Genomic DNA, 8,766 nt, shown 5'->3' on the forward strand with positions numbered 1-8,766 from the left:
AATGTCTTGTGACATGAGCAGGTGGATTGGCACTGCCATCGATAATAATTGTGATTAATTAGCTCATCAGGTCCTAGGATGGCTTTGGGGTGGCAGTTGGTCAGCTTATAGGAACTTCTCCCGTCAAACCCTGGTTATGTGAATGTCTTTGGATCATACCAATGTAATGGCCGTTTCTGAATAGGGATGGTGTTTATCTGTCTCTGGGTCTGAAGCTCTCTTGGAACTATGAGTTCCTTGAGGGCAGGTATTATTTCTCATTGCTTTAAGCAAGTCACTTATTGTTTAGCACACCCAGTTCCCCTTTTCCGAAGACTGTTCTTTACTTTCTGCATCCATATAGCTGCAGTAGAAACCACCATATTTGTGTAACATGGCCCCACCCCTGGCTACTGTTGGTCGAATGAAGGGTAGAGCCCATCTTAAGCCAAGCCAATGGCTCCATTCTTGGATGTTGTTGATTGGATGAGGGGAAGGGTCCAACCCAAGCTGGGGCAATGAAAGCATCACAGCACAACTTGTGGACACGTTGATTGGGCAAGGGGTAGAGCCAATCTTAAGCCAAGCCAATGAAAACCTGATGGCTCCACCCCTGGATGTGGTTGATTGGATTATAAGAGGGGCCAAACTCAAACTGGGCCAATGAAAGCCTCATGGTTCCACCTGTGAACACTGTTGATTGGACAAGGCATAGAGCCCATCTTAAGCCAAGCCAGTGAGAGCCTTCTTGGCTCCACCCCAGATGTTGTTGATTGGACTAGGAGTAGGGCCCAACCCAAGCTGGGCCAATATAGCTCTTCCTTAGGAATATGGAATTCGGTTTAAGGGAAAAGGTCCTACTGGCCAGCTTGAGTATTTAGGGGAATTGACTGCCATTGTTTGTTCTATAAACAGGGAACTTAGTTAAGAAGGAAAGTGGTGCTGGGAGAGGAGAAAGGAGGAGGGACACAGAAAGCACATCTTCGATTTCCTGGTGCCTCTCAGTTCCTGTGTCCAGGCCCCTCCTGAAACCTGACTGCATTCCAACTCCTTGGTTCTCTGAGTTATTTCTGCATTTTTATAATAATGACTTTTTCCCCAACCTCCCTTGCTTGTGTTAATTTGAATGAGTCTGTTACTTTCAACCAAACCTATCCCAATGAATTTAGAGGCCAAGAGCTGTCCAATGTCACACTGCAGGCTAGTGAAAAACTATTCTCTTTCTGCTGACTCTCAGATGCAAAGCCTTTTGGGGGAAGAAAGAAACAAGGAAGAAGAAATGACTCACGTTTATTGAAGACCTACTATGTGTTAGGTGCTTTGCATGTCGTGTATCTAATGTTTACCAGGCTGGGAGGTAGATTTTATTTTATTAGTTTACAGATGAGGAAACTGAGACTCAGATATGTTACATAAGTTGTCCAGAGAACTGGGGATTGCATTTAATTATTTTGGTAAATTCCATGATTGCTGAGCACCCCATGTTGTCTCTTAAAAAGAGGTGTGTTACTTTGCTGTAGATATCGGCATGAGGCTATGAAAAGATAATGAAGTAGGCTGGGTGTGGTGGCTCACACCTGTAATCCCAGCACTTTGGGAGGCCAAGATGGGTGGATCACAAGGTCAGGATTTCAAGACCAGCCTGGCCAAGATGCTGAAACCTCGTCTCTACTAAAAATACAAAAATTATCTGGATGTGGTGGCACATACCTCTAATCCCAGCTTCTCAGGGAGGCTGAGGCAGGAAAATCACTTGAACCCGGGAGGTGGAGGTTGAAGTGAACTGAGATTGCACCACTGCACTCCAACCTGGGCGACAGAGCCAGACTCTGTCTCAAAAAAAAAAAAAAAAAAAATGTTAATGAGGTAGCCAGTGGAGACCCTGGGAAGAAGTCAACTATTCGATTGGCCTTCAGCCTCTTGAAGAGGCTGTACTCTTGTAGAGTACAGACAGAACCAAGAGTTCAGTCATGACCAAGGCTCCCCCACTTTTGAAGACCATCTCCTTCAAGAACCCACTCACTGCTCTCTGATTGCTTTAGGACTCTCAGAACCCACCCAGACAGCCCCAGCTCCAGCTTCTGGAGACATCTCATTAGCGGGTTTTCTGTAGCCATTCCATCCTTAGGAAAACCCAGGGCAAAACCAGATCTTCCAACAGAGGCTCTACAATGGAAAAATCCCAGTGGACCACAGTGCATGATCTGCTTTGAAGCGCTCGGGGGTATTCGTCTTCTCACTCTGGGCTAGTGATGGCAAAAGGTGCACCTCTCTCAGGCTCCTCTTAATGTACACATCTGGATTGAACTGAGATTCCTACAGCACATTTTCCAATGAGGAGTTTATTACAACAGGGAAATAAATATAATTAGGAAGAGTATCCAGACTGATACATGCTGAAGAGTTTCAGATTATTCAAGAGTTAGGAAATGTTGGGAAATTCCTATAGTCCAAAATTCGCATCTCCAGGTCAATAAAAAAATCTAGCCCAGGAGGCTTTTGTTTTTTTAAAACAGAGTTTCATGCTTGTTGCCCAGGCTGGAGTACAATGGTGTGATCTCGGCTCACTGCAACCTCTGCCTCCCAGGTTCAAGCGATTCTCCTGCCTCAGTCTCCCCAGTAGCTGAATTACAGGCATGTGCCACCACGCCCGGCTAATTTTGTATTTTTAGTAGAGACAGGGTTTCTCCACGTGGTCAGGCTGGTCTCGCACTCCTGACCTCAGGTGGTCTGTGGGCCTCAGTCTCCCAAAGCGCTGGGATTACAGGTGTCAGCCACCGTGCCTGGCCTGGGAAGTCTTTGAACACTGCAGTTTCCTGAGCCTGACTTCTGGGGATTCTGATTCCATAAGTCTGTTTTTTATTAGTCCTTTTGAGAAGCTTCAGGGGGAATCCTGACAACCAGCCAGGATTGGAGATTCACAAGGCACATTATCACATTAAAGGCACTGAAAAGTCCTATAACAAAGACACCCATGACACTTAATTGACCCAGTTTATCAAAGTTTTACAAACACAGGTCCCTCTTTCTCTATTTTTTTGGTATAATACCTGTTTTCTTTTTTTTTGAGACAGTCTTTCTCTGTCTCGCAGGCTGGAGTGTGGTACTGTGGTCTTGGCTCACTGCAACCTCCACCTCCTGGGTTCAAGCGATTCCCCACCCTCAGCCTCCTGAATATCTAGGGTTAATCCAACTAATTTTTTGTATTTTAGTAGAGATGGGGTTTCACCATGTTGGCCAGGATGGCCTCCATCTCCTGACCTCATGATCCACCCACCTTGTCCTCCCAAAGTGCTGGGACTATAGGCATGAGCCACTGTGCCTGGCGAGACAATACCTGTTTTTAAAAGGTCTATTGCTCAGAGAGCTTACCAGCTTTTCCCCTTAATAATTATACACTAATATCATAAATCTAGTGATTTTTTTTCATGCTCTTCCTACCATTTTTTTTTTTGATGGAGTCTTGCTCTGTTGCGCAGACTACAGTGCAGTGATATGATCTTGGTTTACTGCTACCTCTGCCTCCCAGATTCAAGCGATTCTCCCGCCTCAGCCTCCCGAGTAGCTGGGATTACAGGCTCCTGCCACGGCACCGGCTAATTTTTGTATTTTTAGTAGAGACAGGGTTTTACCATGTTGGCCAGGGTGGTCTCGAACTCCTGACCTCGTGATCTGCCTGCCTCGGCCTCCCAGAGTGCTGGGATTACAGGCATGCGCCACTGCGCCCTGCCATTCCTAAACCATTTTATAGCATTGGACTATTCTCTTCCTGAAGATAGGAATAGTATCTGTGTTATTGGCAATATGACCCAGATGGGGTCTGTGTAAATGAGTGAGTCTCTTAAAATCATCTTTGAACAGGGGTCATGGTTCTCGGCCCACCAGTAGGAACACTGATACCAGGGCGAGAGAGATTGAAAGCAGCTGGTGGTAGTGGGAAAGCTGCTTTTCAGTTGCGGACGTGGAGTGCCAGCAGCCCAGCTCCTTCTCCTCTGAGCTGTTTCTCCACTGCTCTGAGATCTGCCTCTTAACAAAGTTGGTTCCCAGGTACAAGCCCTCCTGAGACCTTTGGTTAAGAGGAGTTGCCTATTTCTCTGCTGCTTCTTCTGTCAGCCACCAGCGGGTTGCAGGGAGCAGTGCCGAGGCCATGTAAATGGGTTTCTCCACAGAAGGAACAAGCCCTTGTGTTGGAAATTGGGTTAAATTCAGCATGCATAACCATTCACAATGGCTCTTTACACCCCAGGAGCACTAAGATCCCACTAATCTTCAGTCAAAACAATTAGAGCATGAAGGGTGGTGCATTCATCCCAGAGGCACTGGGCACCGGGAAGTTAGGAAGAAGTGGGACCACCCACATTAGGGGCTTTGACTTTCCAGCCGCAATGACAAGGCCAAAAGACCCGGAGGAGGATTCTTCTGGGTATTGCGGAAGGGGGGTCCAGTCGGAGTGAGTTGCTTCAGTCCATCTGCCTCTTTCTCCATGTGGTGGACTCTTAGCAAGTGCAGGGCACTTTAAATGCACCATATCATTGCAGTCTCACAATAGCTTTGTCACCATCATCTTCTAGCTGAGGAAACAGAGGCACACAGAGGTTAAACGGTGCACGCCTCAGAGCCCAGCAGAAACAGACGGCACAGTTAAATCAGTCTGGTTCAAGAAGAGTTTAATAAAGGTACTGTTCAAAGAGGTGCTGGCAGTGTCTTAGTTTTCTCTTGCTCCATAACAAACAACCACAAACTTAGTGGCTTTAAACAACAACCTTCCATTAGGTCATGGTGCTGTAGCTTAGTAGTGCAGGAAGAGCATGGTTTTCTGCTCAGGAGTTGCTGGGGCTGTGATGTCATCTGAGGCTCAGGGTTCTCTTTCAAACTCTCTCAAGTTGTTGGCAGAACTCAGTTTCTTGTGGTCACATGACTGAAGTCCCCGTTTCCTTGCTGGTTGCTGTCCAGGGACTGCTTTCACCTCCTAGAGATTACCCTCAGTCCACAGGCAACTCACAGCACAGGTGTCTGCTCCTTCAAGGTCAGCTAGTGGCTGTCTCTCACTCTTCAAATCTCTCTGACTTCTGAGGGTCACCTGATTAGGTCAGGCCCACCCAGGATAATCTTCCTTTTCATTAACTCAAAGTCAACCTAAGATGGTAGGAAATCCTATCATATTTGCAAGTTTAGGTTATACTCAAGGGGAGGGCATTATTCATGGTGTGTGCACCAGGGAGCCAGAATCTCAGTGATCAGTTGAGTCTTCTGCCTCCCAGAGACAGGATGTGGGAAGTGCAGCTCCCTGGGGATAGCAGTGGTGGGACTTGATTACCACCCCTAGTCATGAATAGATGAGGAGCTGGGAGACATAGGAGAGGGCTGCCTGGCAGAAGCTGGGACCTTTGGTTGAAGGACAGAGCTAGTCCATGGTGACTTGGCTAGAGGAATAAAGAGGTTGACCTCAGTTTCCTTCCTCCCTTTCATCTCTGCTGTTACTCTCCATTGGCTGATCTTAACAAGAGACTGGAGAAGGGACCCAGCTTATTCATGCAATCAGTGGAGACCTACTTCTTAGGGAGTGGGCAGGTTGGAGAAGGATGGGGAGTGGATCAGGAAGGATGAGTAGATGATATACTGCACAAGTAACTTCTTAGAGTCCCATACCTTGTAATAACAGAGCTCAGATTCAAATTTGTGTCTCTTTAAAGTCTGATCATATCATGCATTCTTCCATTTCCTGAGTGCCTGCTATGTGGCAGGCACTCTGCTAATCTAACAATCCAGTGAGAGATGCACTTATATTTCTAGTTTGTAAAGGTCCGGAGAAGTTAGGTAAATAACCCAGAGTCACACAGTGAGCAAGTGGCAAAGCTGGGAGTCTAATTCAATTCCCAAACTTGACTTCCATCGTCTCCATTTTCATCCATCCATATATGTCCATTGACAAATCTATTCATTCATCAGACTTTTACTGCATGTCTTAAGCTATACACTGTGTTCAGAGCTGAATGAAATTACATTCTTTTTTTTTTTTTTTTTTTGAGACAGATTCTCCCTCTGTTGCCCAGGCTGGCTGGAGTGCAGTGGTGCGATCTTGGCTCACAGCAATCTCTCCTTCCCAAGTTCAAGCGATTCTCCTGCTTCAGCCTCCCAAGTAGCTGGGATTACAGGTGCCCGACACCACACCTGGCTAATTTTTTAATATTTTTAGTAGAGATGGGGTTTCACCATGTTGGCCAGGCTGGTCTCGAACTGACCTCAGGTAATCTGCCCACCTTGGTCTCCCAAAGTGCTAAGATTACAGGTGTGAGCCAGCCACCACACCTGGATAAGATGCCATTCTTATGTCCTCATGTTATTCACAATCTGGTAAGGGAAACAGACCTGTATACAGATTGTTGTGCAGTAGAGGGCAACAGGAGCTTTGAGAGAGGAACGTACAGTGCTCATTGGTGGGCATATGGGAGGGAGAGGTCTGCTCAGCTGGGGGAGCCAGACAGCTGTATCCTTTGGAGCTGGGTTTTGAAGGATGCATAAGATCCCAACGAGATGGTGCAACTTGGGAAGGCAATGTATCTTTTTAGCTCAGCTGCCTCTCCTTTGCTGGAGCTTCCTCCTTCCAGGGCATGATTTGGAAGGACAGAATTTTACTGTGATTGAAGACACAGAGTTCTCTAAAGTGCATAGCCCAGGGGCGGGAATGGAGCAGGGGATGTACGTATGTGTGGAAAAAATCCACGTTGGTTTGAATTTCTGTCTGACCATTTCTGAAATATGTGACCTTATGGCGACCTTCACCTATGTGGTGGCCTTCCCCTATGTGGCGACCCTCCCTTATGGCGACCCTCCCCTCCCACAGGAGATTTCATAACCCTACTCTCCTGGTGTCAGGTTGACCAGGTGACTTTCGGCCAGTGGGATGAAATTGAGTGGAGGTGGTATGTGCCACTTTTTGGCAGACACTGTAAAAGCCCTTGTGTGGTCACCTTTTCCTTTCCCTTTTGTGATGCTGTGAGTAATTTTTACTGTTTCCCAAGTGTTGGGCCGGCCTCACCTTCCCTTTTTACCTTGGCCTCGAGACCATCAGGTTCCCATAAGGGGGTTGCTTTTTTAGCCTTAACCCTGGAATGCAGTGAGGAGGGTCAGAGCCAAAACAGAGCTACAAGGGCATGTCACATTCCAGAGGAATGAATGGTTGCTATCTAAACCACCGAGACCTTGGAAGGCGTCTGTTAGCGTCGCGTAGTGTAGCCCAAGAGGACCAACACAGCAAGGTGTGTTGCCTTCCTGTGTGTTAGTTTGCTCATCTGTAGAAGTGCGTTGATAGTTGTAGTTACCTTATGGGGGGTCTGGTGAAGATTAGGTGGAATTGCACAGTTTCTAGCCCACAGTGTGTGTACACTTTGCAATGTCTAAGACTCTTCTTGCAGTCCCTTGTCTCTGCCATAGTTATTTCTACCCCTGGGCCTGTACACATCCATGCTGTTCTTTTTGCCTGGGCTATTCTTTTTTTTTTTTTGAGACGGGAGTTTCGCTGTTGTTACTCAGGCTGGAGTGCAATGGCGCCATCTTGGCTCACCGCAACTTCCGCCTCCTGGGTTCAGGCAATTCTTCTGCCTCAGCCTCCCGAGTAGCTGGGATTACAGGCACGCGCCACCATGCCCAGCTAATTTTTGTATTTTTAGTAGAGACGGGGTTTCACCTTGTTGACCAGGATGGTATCAATCTCTTGATCTTGTGATCCACCCGCCTCGGCCTCCCAAAGTGCTGGGATTATAGTTGTGAGCCACCGTGCCCAGCCTTGCCTGGAGTATTCTATCTTTTTCTCATTCGCTTCTTTCCTCAAGATCCCCCCTTTCGCTCCTGGGGCCGCAGCCATGAGTATGCTCAGGCTTCAGAAGAGGCTCATCTCTAGTGTCCTCCGCTGTGGCAAGAAGAAGGTCTGGTTGGACCCCAATGAGACCAGTGAAATCGCCAATGCCAACTCCTGTCAGCAGATCTGGAAGCTGATCAAAGATGGGCTGACCACCTGCAATCCTGTGATGGTCCATTCCCAGGCTCAATGCCAAAAAAACACCTTGGCCCTCCAGAAGGGCAGGAACATGGGCATGTGGAAGGGCACAGCCGATGCCTGAATGCAAAAGAAGGTCACATGGATGAGGAGAATGAGGATTCTTCGCTGGCTGCTCAGAAGATGCCAGGAATCCAAGAAGACTGATCGCCGCATGTATCATAGCCTGTACCTGAAGGTGAAGGGGAATGTGTTCAGAAACAAGCAGATTCTCGTGGAACACATCCACAAGCTGAAGGCAGGAAGCTCCTGGCTGCCCAGGCTGAGGACTGCAGGTTGAAGACAAAGCAAGCACCGCTAAGGCAAGCACCTCCAGGAGATGCTCCTCCAGGCAAGGAGGAGACATCAAAACTTTGTCCAAGGAGGGAGAGACCAAGAAATAAAAGCTCCCCTTTATCTGTACATGCTGGCCTCTGTGATTACATGGATCAGCCATTAAAATAAAACAAGCCTTAAAAAAAAATCCCATATGCAGAGACCTAGCTCCTCCAGGAGGTCAGCTAAGGATGGGCTTAGAGCCCCAGGAAAGTCAGGTCATGAAAGGGATGAAAAAAGTTGCACTTCAACAACCAGAATCAGGAAATCTAGAAAAGAGTCCCTTCAACCTCAACATGCGCACGTATTTTGTGTTTTATGGTTTCGCATTGTTTTAATTTCGACTTGCCTAAAGGGTTGCGGAGGGGGCTCCCTCATCTTTTCTGAGCTTAAAGTTTCTGAAGATCTTCACCCGT

General features: G+C 47.4%; 1 pseudogene; it reads left to right on the forward strand.

Moving 5' to 3' along the window:
• The first annotated feature begins 7,715 nt into the window (after positions 1-7,715).
• Positions 7,716-8,564, forward strand: LOC144577649 (large ribosomal subunit protein eL19 pseudogene; annotated as a pseudogene).
• Positions 8,565-8,766: the final 202 nt, after the last annotated feature.

Source organism: Callithrix jacchus, chromosome 1 (assembly GCF_049354715.1).
Source record: "Callithrix jacchus isolate 240 chromosome 1, calJac240_pri, whole genome shotgun sequence".
In the NCBI taxonomy this organism is placed as follows: domain Eukaryota; kingdom Metazoa; phylum Chordata; class Mammalia; order Primates; family Cebidae; genus Callithrix; species Callithrix jacchus.